We start from the raw sequence: 12,468 nt of genomic DNA on the forward strand, positions 1-12,468 counted from the left end.
ATTACTTCATTAACCTTATATGTGACTAATTCACATGGAGACTATAAACATATTTGTGCAAAATATTTTATTCGGGTGTTCATAACGCTCCACGTTGCATCAGATTCGTAAAGTGGTAAATCAAAAAGATTTTCCTGTTTAAAGCTCTCAGATTTTTGTCTTCAAGACGTTCAGCTTAGGAAGTAGAGGCAAAGTTTCTCACCTGTGTGACGTTTAAAGTGTTCTGAATTCCCGTTTCAATTTATTTTTTTTGTAATTAATATCAAATTCAGAGTTAGTTAGTTAAAGATTAGCCGGTATTCTCCCGGCCCGGGCCTTGTCCAAGTTGTGGCCCGGCCTTGGCTCCCTCTTTAGGGAGTGTCTGAGACCTAAGTCTCCCATGGGAGGAGGCACAAGTACCTCCTCATCTTTGGGACCAACTATCCCCAGGCCTAGCCACAAGCTAGGCCTCTCTGGTCTGCCATCCCCGCCCCAAGGGAGCAAATGGGAATGACAGTCTTATGAGCTAAAGGCTCGGGCTCAGGCACCTACCCTGCCCTAGAAGGGTTAGGCATGGTGTCGATCTCAAATTCAGAAATTAGATAATCTCAATAAATTCACATAGCTATGCATAAGAATCTGTAATTCATAAATATAATTTACAATATGCTAAAAATGAAATGCATTCTGAGTTAATTTTGTTTCATAATTATTTTTAATTACAGCTTTTTTAATAATTTTGTTAATTATTTTCTAATTAATATGTTAAACTGGGACATCGACACCATGCCCAGCCCTTCTAGGGCAGGGTAGGTGCCTGAGCCCGAGCCTTTAGCTCATAAGACTGTCATTCCCATTAGCCCCCTTGGGGTGGGGATGGCAGACCAGAGAGGCCTAGCTTGTGGCTAGGCCTGGGGACAGTTGGTCCCAAAGATGAGGAGGTACTTGTGCCTCCTCCCATGGGAGACTTAGGTCTCAAACACTCCCTAAAGAGGGAGCTAAGGCCGGGCCACCACTTGGACAAGGCCCGGGCCGGGAGAATACCGGCTAATCTTTAACTAACTAACTAATTAAACTGGGAGGTCGAGTCTCCCAGGTTGAAGCCATTTTCTTCCCCTAGATATTTTTTTTGAGTTTGCGATTATTAATTTTATTTTTATATAGTGAGAATGTGCGGGAAGTGAAATCATGAAAACTAAAAAGTTTGATTTATTTAAGTATTTAATAATTATTGGCTACTTTTTTTATATACAAGATAATTCATATATATTTTTTTTTGCTTTATCCAGTGCAAGTTTCTCTTAATTATCACTTCTTTATAATTTCCCGTTTCTCATTGAGGAAATACTTGAGATTATATTTAACATCATTCTCCATCATGGCTATTTACTCGTCCGCTTTAATTATCCGCGTTATTTTGTCACCTTCTGTAAACTTACCGTCATGTCTCGTCCGCTTTAATTATCCGCGTTATTTTGTCACCTTCTGTAAACTTACCGTCATGTCATTGACACATACCAGAATCAACACTGGCCTTAGGACTGACCCTTGAGGAACCTTGCTTGTCACATGCGCGCAGTCTGACACCTCGTTCCCTGTACTTACCCAATTGTGATTGCAAGGGTTGATTCATTGCTACTGGCCCCGCCTTGTGCGTGTGTGAACGTGTGACACTGTGTATGTGAATGCGCGCGCGTTCACGTGTGTGTGTGTGTGATTGTGCATGACTGTATGTGTGTGAGTACAAAATGCGTAAGTAGAACGTGTGTATGTGTATTTGGAGTGTGTGTTTACCTGTGTTTGTGTGTATATGTACAAGTACTTGTGTGTGTACTTGTGAGTTTGTGCCCATATGTGTACTCGCCTATGAGTAGTTGCTGATGTTGATTCTGAGCTCCTGGCCCCATCTCTCCGCTGATCACTGCTGGCGTCACTCCTGGCTGCTTAAGCTATTACACTTATTCTCAAAACTATGTATGGATTCTACCTCTCTCATTTTGTTGTCCAGGTCATTTCACGGCCTTTTCACTTAGTGTAATATGTCGTCTTTTCACTAACTCTGTAGGATATCACAGTCTTCATTATGTAGGATATTCTCTTTAGTAACTCTGTAGGATATTACTTGCTTCCTTACCTCTTTAGGATACACTATTTACTATTGAGACACTTATGCAATATATGGGAAACTTTATTGATGAAACATTTCGCCACACAGTGGCTTCATCAGTCCAATACAAAACAGGAAGGTGTAAGGAGAGGAGGAGTTTGAGGTAATCAGTCCCTCAGCCTGGAGTCGATGTATTCAGTCCATCAATCTCGTAGAATTGATGGACTGAACATATCGACTCCTGGCTAAGGGACTGATTACCTCTAACTCTTCCTCTCCTTACACCTTCCTGCTTTGCATTGGACTGATGAAGCCACTGTGTGGCGAAACGTTTCATCAATAAAGTTTCCCATATGTTGCATAAGTGTATCAATCTTCAACTTGTCGATTTTCAAAATCATTCATCATACTATTAACTAACTCTTCAGAATTTTGGTCTTCAGTAACTGTAGGATATCACTCTTTTCACTACCTCTGTAGGATATCATTAACTTCAGCGACTTTATAGGTTATTCTCTTCCTTTAATGTGTAAAACTATTCTCTTCGTTAGCTCTTTAGGATATCTAACTATTCACTGTTTAGGACGGATATCATTCTCGTCACTATGGAGGATATCACACTCCTCATTAACCATGCCAGATACCACTTATCACACCATTTTGAACATAACAAATTATGCTATTTGCATTAGCATTAACGATGCAGCTCGATTATAAAATTTATTTCATCAAAATATATTGAAGAGAGTAGGAAGAAATGTGTCCACACTGTGAGATCCATCATTGGTGTTATCTGCACTCAAGATTAACTCTTAGTGTTTTAATTGTTGTTCTTGTTAATATTTCTCTATAATATTAATAAGAATAGCAATAAAATATTAGTAATGATATTATTATTATTTTTAAATTGCTAAAGAAATGTTTAATTCGTAAAAGAACCACAAAATATGTTAAATGAGATTATCTTTGTATTCATGTGATTAATGTGTTTAAGATAAAGGCAGAACTTAAAGGCCTTCAATAAAGTACCTTGAAACGTCTTCTTCTCAAGTTCTATATTGTTTATTTGTAAAGAATTACTTTTACCTATATTTATTGTCTACTTTTCTCTATCCAGTTATATTTTTCAGCAAAACCGGAATCTTTCTCTTGTTTTTTTTCCTTTCGATGATTTATTACACCAGTTGATGACCTGACATCTTTCCCTGAAGATCTCTTCACACCTTCACCTGTATTATACTTTACTTCATCACCTGTGTAACAAATTACACCTCCTGTAGAACACCGCTGACTGTCGTCTGTGATTCACTTTATTCCTCCATCTGTGGTTCACCTTGCATCTTGTGTTTTTCACCTTGTATCTGTGGTTCACCTTGCATCTTGTGTTTTTCACCTTGTATCTGTGGTTCACCTTGCATCTTGTGTTTTTCACCTTGTATCTGTGGTTCACCTTGCATCTTGTGTGGTTCATCTTACATCTTCTGTGGTTCACCTTACACCTTCACCTGTACTGCGCAATTCACTACCACCTAAAGTGCAACTTATACGTTCAGTGTATTCCACCCGGCACTTTATTCCACTGTGCGATTTGTTCACCAACAGTCGTCATAACAGTTGTCTTATGTCACTCTTGTTCATATTACCTTTTGGATATATTCTTAATTATCTATTAATATGCATGAGTATATTACTTTAACACAGAATTTTTTTGGCGTTTATAAATGAATGCATTTGTTTTTTGTTAACAATTGTTAAAGTTGTGTGTGTGTGTGTGTGTGTGTGTGTGTGTGTGTGTGTGTGTGTGTGTGTGGGTGTGTGTTTGAGTGTTACTTGTGAACTGCTTGTGTGAGTGTTTATTTGTTTTTGATTTGAGTGTGTGCGGGTTTGAGTATATGTGAGTGTTTGTTACTTGTTCAGTGTTTGTGTGTGTGTGTTTGCTTTTGGTTTTCTGTGTGTGTGTGTGTGTGTGTGTGTGTGTGTGTGTGTGCGTGTGTGTGTGTGTGTGTGTGCGCGCGCCTGGGTGTGTATGTGTGTGTGTTTGTGTGTATGTGTGTGTTTTCGCCAATTTTTTAAATTTTGTGAATTAGATAACCCGTTTATTACGTAGTTTTTGTAACCTATTATAATTAAAGCTAATGAAAAAAAAATATATATGCACGCTTATATTTAGAGATAAACAGCATTGGAATCTTATTTGGGGTTACTCTTCAGGAACCATTTGTCTTGGTCCGACGTGATACTCGTCTGTTTGAATTATCCACATCATTTTCTCATCGTCTGTAAACAGGGATCACCTCTAAATCTATGCATAGCGTCATGTCACTGACATATACCAGAAGTAGCAGTGACCCTAGCACTGGCCCTTGTGGAACCTTGCTCCTCATATGCGCCCAGTCTGACACCTCGTTCCTCGTACTCACCTAATTGTGATTGCAGGATTGATTCATAGCTCCTGGCACCTGCCTCTTTACTGGTCGCTTTGTGTGTGTGTGTGTGTGTGTGTGTGTGTGTGTGTGTGTGTGACCTTGTGTTTGTAAATGTATGAGTACAAAACGTGTATGTAGAACGTGTGTATGTGTGTGTTTACATGTGTTTGTAAGTGCGTATATATATATGTACAGGTTTGTGAGTGTGTACGTGTGTGTGCCCATAGGTGTACTCCCTTATGAGTGGTTGCTGGGGTTGATTCTGAGCTCCTGGCCCCACATCTCTGATGGTCACTGCTGGCCAGCAGAGATTCTACCTCTGTCACTTTGTTGTCTAGGTCATTTCACGGTCGTTTTACTTAATGTGTAGAATATCATTCTTTTCACTAACTCTGTAGGATATCACTCGTTTTGCTACCACTGTTGGATATCATCGTTATCGCTTAGTCTGTAGGATATCACAGCCCTCACTATGTAGGATATTCTCGTCAGTAACTGTAGAATATTACTTGCTTCCTTACTTCTTAAGGATATCACATTCTTTACTAACTCTTCAGAATATTACAATCTTCACTAACTGTAGGATATCACTCTTTTCACTACCTCTATAGGATATCATTCATTTCACCGTATGATATTCTCTTCATTAATTCTGTAAAATATTACTCTATTAGCTCTTTAGGATATCAAACTATTCACTGTCTAGAATATCACTCTCTTTAGTATCTCTCTAGGATATCATTCTCGTCACCGCGATCATAAAGTCACTTAAAAATAACTCGGGGAATCTGTCTCACGTCCCACCATTATTGTACAAGCGAGCGGCCCATGTCCTTTCGCATGCTATTACATTACTTTTTAACAAGTCACTAGAAACTAGCACTTTCCCGACACTACTCAAGACAGCAAGGGTTACACCAATACATAAAGGTGGTGACCCTACAGACGTAAACAACTATAGGCCAATATCAAACTTAACATCGCTATCCAAAATCTTCGAGAAACTCGTGCACAGGAGACTATATTCATTTATAACGTCACAAAACATACTCAACCCCTGCCAATTTGGATTCAGGAAAAATAAAAGCACTAATGATGCAATTATAAAAATGCTAGACCTGCTTTACAAAGCATTGGAAAATAAGGAATATCCGCTAGGAATTTTTATTGACCTAAGAAAAGCGTTTGACTCAGTAGACCACGGCATCCTACTCCACAAACTTGACCACTATGGTATAAGAGGCCATGCGCTTGCATATTTTAAATCCTACCTTTCTAATAGGTATCAGTATGTCACCATTAAAGACACAGCCTCATCAATACGGCCACTTGATACTGGAGTTCCGCAGGGAAGTGTCCTTGAACCCCTGCTCTTCCTCATTTAAATCAATGATCTTCCAAACACATCCCAACACCTGAAACCCATTCTCTTTGCTGACGACACGACTTACGTCTCTCCCACCCTAATCTTGCCACCCTCAACACCATTGTTAACGAGGAGCTGCTCAAAATATCGACTTGGATGACAGCCACTAAACTTACACTTAACACAGGCAAAACCTACTATATTATGTTTGGTAGCAGAGCAGGTGTTGCGCAACTTAACATTAAGATCGACAACACTCTATACCTCGACAACAACCTAAATTTCCGCACCCATATCCAACACATAACAAAAATAGTATCCAAAACGTTGGGGATCCTCTCCAAGATACGATACTACGTACCGCAAACTGCCCTTCTCACACTATACCATTCACTTATATATCCATACCTCACCTATGCTATCTGTGCTTGGGGTTCAACTGCAGCAACACACCTAAAGCCAATAATTACCCAACAAAAAGCCGCAGTAAGAATAATCACTAAATCCCATCCCTGGCAACACCCCCCCCCCCCACTCTTCATAGATCTAAACTTACTCCCTGTTCAGAACATTCACGCTTACTACTGTGCAATCTATATCTACAGGACCTTAAATTCCAATATTAACCTTGACCTAAAACGCTTTCTTGATAGTTGTGACAGGATCCACAGGCATAACACCAGACACAAACTTCTCTATGACATTTCCCGTGTTCGACTAAACCTTTACAAAAATTCAATGTATTTCAAAGGACCTAAAATCTGGAACACCCTACCTGAAAACTCTAGAACTGCAGACACATTCATCACTTTCAAAACTACAGTTAGAAAACATCTTATCTCCCTGATCCACCTTGACAACTAACTACATGATAACCACCTGGTGGTTCACAATTACACTCACACACCCACTGACTATAAGCCTAGAAATACTAATCTTAATCTTAAAATAATAAATCCTAACTAGTCATATGATTGCCTATGATACTCAAATATAGACACCTGGTATTGTGCCAAAACAAAAGCATTCACATTGCTAAACTCACAAATTATGATGTAGTCACTTAGCCATAGTACTATAATCTGTAAGGATTTATTGTTAAGAATTAATCTAAGTCTGCTCGAAATGCCTAGCCATGCTAGGTGTGCTAGTGGCTCCCTCTGTAATTAGTATTTTATAACATGTAAACCACAAAATACCCAAAACCTGTAAACCCCACATTGTAACCCTTATAGAGAATAAACTTGAATTGAACTATGGAGTATATCACACTCCTCACTAACCGTGCAAGATATCACTTATCACACCATCTTTACATAATAAATTCTACTGTTGTAAAATTTACTTCACAATTTATTAAAGTATTAATATCATAAGACACTAGGAAGAGATGTGTCCACACTGTGAGATCCACCTTCGGGGTCATCTGCACTCCAGGTCAAACTCATGTAACGGGTTAGCATTCTTCTTTTTATAATTATCTTGGTGTTTTTGCTGTTTTTCTTGCTATTATTACTTTACAAATAAATGCCTTAAAACGTCTTCTCAAGTCTACATTGATTCATTCTTGAAGAATTATTTTTACCTACATTAATTGTCTACTTTTCTCAATCCAATGATATTTTTCTTCAATTCCGAATCCTTCTCTTGTTTTTTTCTTTGCGATGATTCATTTCACTATCTGAACACCTTATATCTTCCTCTTAAGATCACTTTACACCTTCACTTGTACTGTGCAATTCACTACCACGTTAAGTGCAGCTTACAAGTTCACTTTATTCACCGTGCGAAGTGTTCACAAACATTCAGTCGTCATAACAGCTGTCTTATGTCACTCTTGCTCATATTACCTCTTATATATATTGTTAATTATCTATTAATATATATGAGTATATTGCTCACACACACAAAAAATTTGCCTTCATGAGTGAGTGCGTTTGTTTTTTGTTAACAATTGTTAATCATTTGTCTGATGACAGCGCTCCTGGTGGAGTGTGTGTGTATGACTGTTTGTGTGTGTGTGTGTGTGTTTGTGTGTGTGTGTATGTATGTGTGTGTGTGTGTGTGTGTGTGTGTGTGTGTGTGTGTGTGTGTGTGTGTGCGGGTGTGAGTGTGTGTAAGTGTTTGTTGATTGTTCAGTGCTTGTGTGTGTGTGTGTACTCATCTAGTTGCTCACCTAGTTGTGGTTGCAGGGGTCGAGTCCGAGCTCCTGGCCTCGCCCCTTCACTGGCCGCTACTAGGTCACTCTCCCTGAACCGTGAGCTTTATCATACCTCTGCTTAAAGCTATGTATGTGTGTGTGTGTGTGTGTGTGTGTGTGTGTGTGTGTTTGCTTTTTGTTTTCTGTGTATTTGTACTCGCCTATTTGTGGTTGCAGGGGTCGATTCATAGTTCCTGGCCCCACCTCTGCACTGATTGCTACTAGGTCCTCTCTCTCCCTGCTCCCTGAGCTTTATCATACCTCGCCTTAAAACTATGTATGGTTCCAGCCTCCACTACGTCACTTTCTAGGCTATTCCACGGCCTGACTACTCTATGACTGAAGAAATACTTCCTAACATCCCTTTGATTCATCCGAGTCTTCAACTTCCAATTGTGACCTCTTGTTTCTGTGTCCCATCTCTGGAACATTCCGTCTTTGTCCACCTTGTCTATTCCGCGCAGTATTTTGCATGTCGTTATCATGTCTCCCCTGACCCTCCTGTCCTCCAGTGTCGTCAGGCCGATTTCCTTCAATCTTTCTTCGTAGGACAATCCCCTTAGCTCTGGGACTAGTCTTATTGCAAACCTTCTCACTTTCTCTAATTTCTTGACGTGCTTGACCAGGTGTGGATTCCAAACTGGTGCTGCATACTCCAGTATGGGCCTGACGTATATGGTCTACAGAGTCGTGAACGATTCCTTACTGAGGTATCGGAACGTTATCCGTAGGTTTGCCAGGCCCCCGTATGCTGCAGCAGTTATCTGATTGATGTGCGCCTCAGGAGATATGCTCGGTGTTATACTCGCCCCCAGATCTTTTTCCTTGAGTGAGGTTTGCAGTCTTTGGCCACCTAGACTTTATTGTGTCTGCGGTCTTCTTTGCCCTTCCCCAATCTTCATGACTGCATTTGGCAGGGTTAAACTCAACGAGCCAGTTGCTGGACCAGGCTTGTAGCCTGATCCTGTGCGTGTGTATGTGTGTGTGTGTGTGTGTGTGTATAGCACTGTGTATTAATGTGTATGAGTGCGTGAACCCGTGTGTGTGTGTTTGTGTATGTATGACCATAAGTTTGCATATGTGTGAGTGTAAAACGTGTATGTAGAATATGTGTGTGTGTATTTGGAGTGTGTGTTTACATGTGTTTATAAGTGTGAATATGTACATGTATGTGTGTGAGTGTGTACGTCTTTGTGCCCATATGTGTACTCACCTATGACTGGTTGCTGTGGTTGATTCTGAGCTCCTGGCCCCATCTCTCTGGTGGTCACTTCTGGTGTCACTCCTGTCTTCAACTATTATACTTATTCTCAAAGCTGGGTATGGATTCTTCCTCCATCACTTTGTTGTCAAGGTCATTTCACGGTCGTTTTACTTAATGTGTAGGATATCACTCTTTTCACTAACTCTGTAGGATATCATTCTTATCTCTCAGTCGGTAGGATATCACATTCTTCACTTTGTAGGATATTTTCTTCACTAACTCTGGAGGATATTACTTGCTACCCTACCGCTTTATCATGTCACACTCCTTACTAACTCTTCAGAATATTTCAATCTTCAATAACTCTGTAGGATATTCTCCTCACTACCTCTATCGGACATTCACTTCACCGACTCTGTAGGTTATTACACTCTTCACTAATTCTTTATGATATTCTATTCATTATCTGTAATATATTACTCTGTTCATTAACACTCTTGGATATCAAACTATTTACCGTCAAGGATATCACTCTCTTCAATATCTCTCTAGGATATTCTCGTCACTATGGAGGGTATCACTCCTTACTAACCATGGAAGATTTCATTTGTCACACCACTTATACATAATAAATTTTGCTGTTTGCTCAATTATACAATTTATTTCATCACAATATATTAAAATATTAATATCATAAGACACTAGGAAGAGATGTGTCCACACTGTGAGATCCATCACTGGTGTCAACTGCACTCAAGATCAAACTCATTCCTTTGCGATTTCTTCCATTTATAAGTCCATTAGTGTTGATTTTTTATTAATGCTTTATAATATTAGTAACAATAGCGATAAAAATATTAGTAACGATATTATTATTATTATTATTATTATTTTAAATTGCTAAAGTGCTTAATTCGTAAAAGAATCACAAAATATGTTAAATGAGATTGTATTATGTGATTAATGTGTCGAGGAAAAATGCATCACTAAAGCCTTCTATGAAGTACCTTGAAACGTCGTCTTCTTAAGTTCTATATTGGTTTATTTTAAAAGAATTATTTTTACCTATTTATTGTCTACTTTTCTCTGTCCAGTGATATTTTTCAGCAAAACCGGAATGCTTTTCTTGTTTGTTTTTTTCTAGTGATGATTCATTACACCAGTTGAAGACCTGACATCTTCCCCTTAAGATCACTTCACTTCTTCACCTGTGGAACAAATTACTCCTTAATTTGTAGAATACCGCTGACTGTCGTCTCTGATTCACTTCATTTCTCCGTCTGTGGTTCACCTTGCTTCATCCGTTGTTCACCTTGCATCATCTGTGGTTCACCTTGCATCTTGTGTGGTTCACCTTGCATCATCTGTGGATAAGATTGCTTCTGTGGTTCGCCTTGCATCACCTGTAGATCACCTTATACTTACACCTGCACTGTGCAATTCACTACCACCTAAAGTGCAACTTACACGTTCAGTTCAGAGTGCACTACCCGGCACTTTATTCCATTGTACTGTTTGTTCACAAACATTCAGTCATTACAGTTGTCTTATGTGAGTCTTGCTCATATTACCTCGTGGATATATTGTTAATTATCTATTAATATGCATGAGTATGTTGCTCTCACATAGGAAAATTTTACGTTTATGAATGAATGCATTTATTTTTTGTTAACAATTGTTAAAGTCAATTGTCTGATGACAGTGGCCCTGGTGTTGTGTGTGTGTGTGTGTGTGTGTGTGTGTGTGTGTGTGTGTGTGTGTGTGTGTGTGTGTATACTCACCTAATTGTACTCACCTAATTGTGGTTGCAGGGGTCGAGACTCAGCTCCTGGCCCCGCCTCTTCACTGATCGCTACTGGGTCCTCTCTCTCTGCTTCCTGAGCTTTGTCATACCTCTTCTTAAAACTATGTATGGTTCCTGCCTCCACTACTTCACTTGCTAGGCTATTCCACTTGCTGACAACTCTATGACTGAAGAAATACTTCATAACGTCCCTGTGACTCGTCCGAGTCTTCAGCTTCCAGTTGTGTGTGTGTGTGTGTGTGTGTGGTGTCATCGCTGGTGTCATCATCACTGGTGTCATCATCACTGGTGTCATCATCACTTGTGTCATCATCACTGGTGTCATCATCGCTGGTGTCATCATCGCTGGTGTCATCATCACTGGTGTCATCATCGCTGGTGTCATCATCGCTGGTGTCATCATCACTGGTGTCATCATCACTGGTGTCATCATCGCTTTTGTCATCACCACTGGTGTCATCATCGCTCGTGTCATCATCGCTGGTGCCATCATCGCTGGTGTCATCATCGCTGGGGTCATCATCGCTGGTGTCATCATCACTGGTGTCATCATCACTGGTGTCATCATCGCTGGTGTCATCATCACTGGTGTCATCATCGCTGGTGTCATCATCACTGGTGTCATCATCGCTGGTGTCATCATCACTGGTGTCATCATCACTGGTGTCATCATCGCTAGTGTCATCATCACTGGTGTCATCATCACTGGTGTCATCATCACTGGTGTCATCATTACTGGTGTCATCATCGCTGGTGTCATCATCACTAGTGTCATCATCACTGGTGTCATCATCACTGGTGTCATCATCACTGGTGTCATCATCGCTGGTGTCATCATCGCTGGTGTCATCATCACTGGTGTCATCATCACTGGTGTCATCATCGCTGGTGTCATCATCACTGGTGTCATCATCGCTGGTGTCATCATCACTGGTGTCATCATCACTAGTGTCATCATCACTAGTGTCATCATCACTGGTGTCATCATCACTGGTGTCATCATCACTGGTGTCATCATCGCTGGTGTCATCATCGCTGGTGTCATCATCACTGGTGTCATCATCACTGGTGTCATCATCACTGGTGTCATCGCTGGTGTCATCATCACTGGTGTCATCATCGCTGGTGTCATCATCACTGGTGTCATCATCGCTGGTGTCATCATCACTGGTGTCATCATCACTGGTGTCATCATCACTGGTGTCATCATCACTGGTGTCATCATCGCTGGTGTCATCATCACTGGTGTCATCATCGCTGGTGTCATCATCACTGGTGTCATCATCACTGGTGTCACCATCGCTGGTGTCATCATCACTGGTGTCATCATCACTGGTGTCATCATCGCTGGTGTCATCATCACTGGTGTCATCATCGCTGGT

This window comes from Cherax quadricarinatus, chromosome 12, assembly GCF_038502225.1.
Source record: "Cherax quadricarinatus isolate ZL_2023a chromosome 12, ASM3850222v1, whole genome shotgun sequence".
Classification (NCBI taxonomy): Eukaryota; Metazoa; Arthropoda; class Malacostraca; order Decapoda; family Parastacidae; genus Cherax; species Cherax quadricarinatus.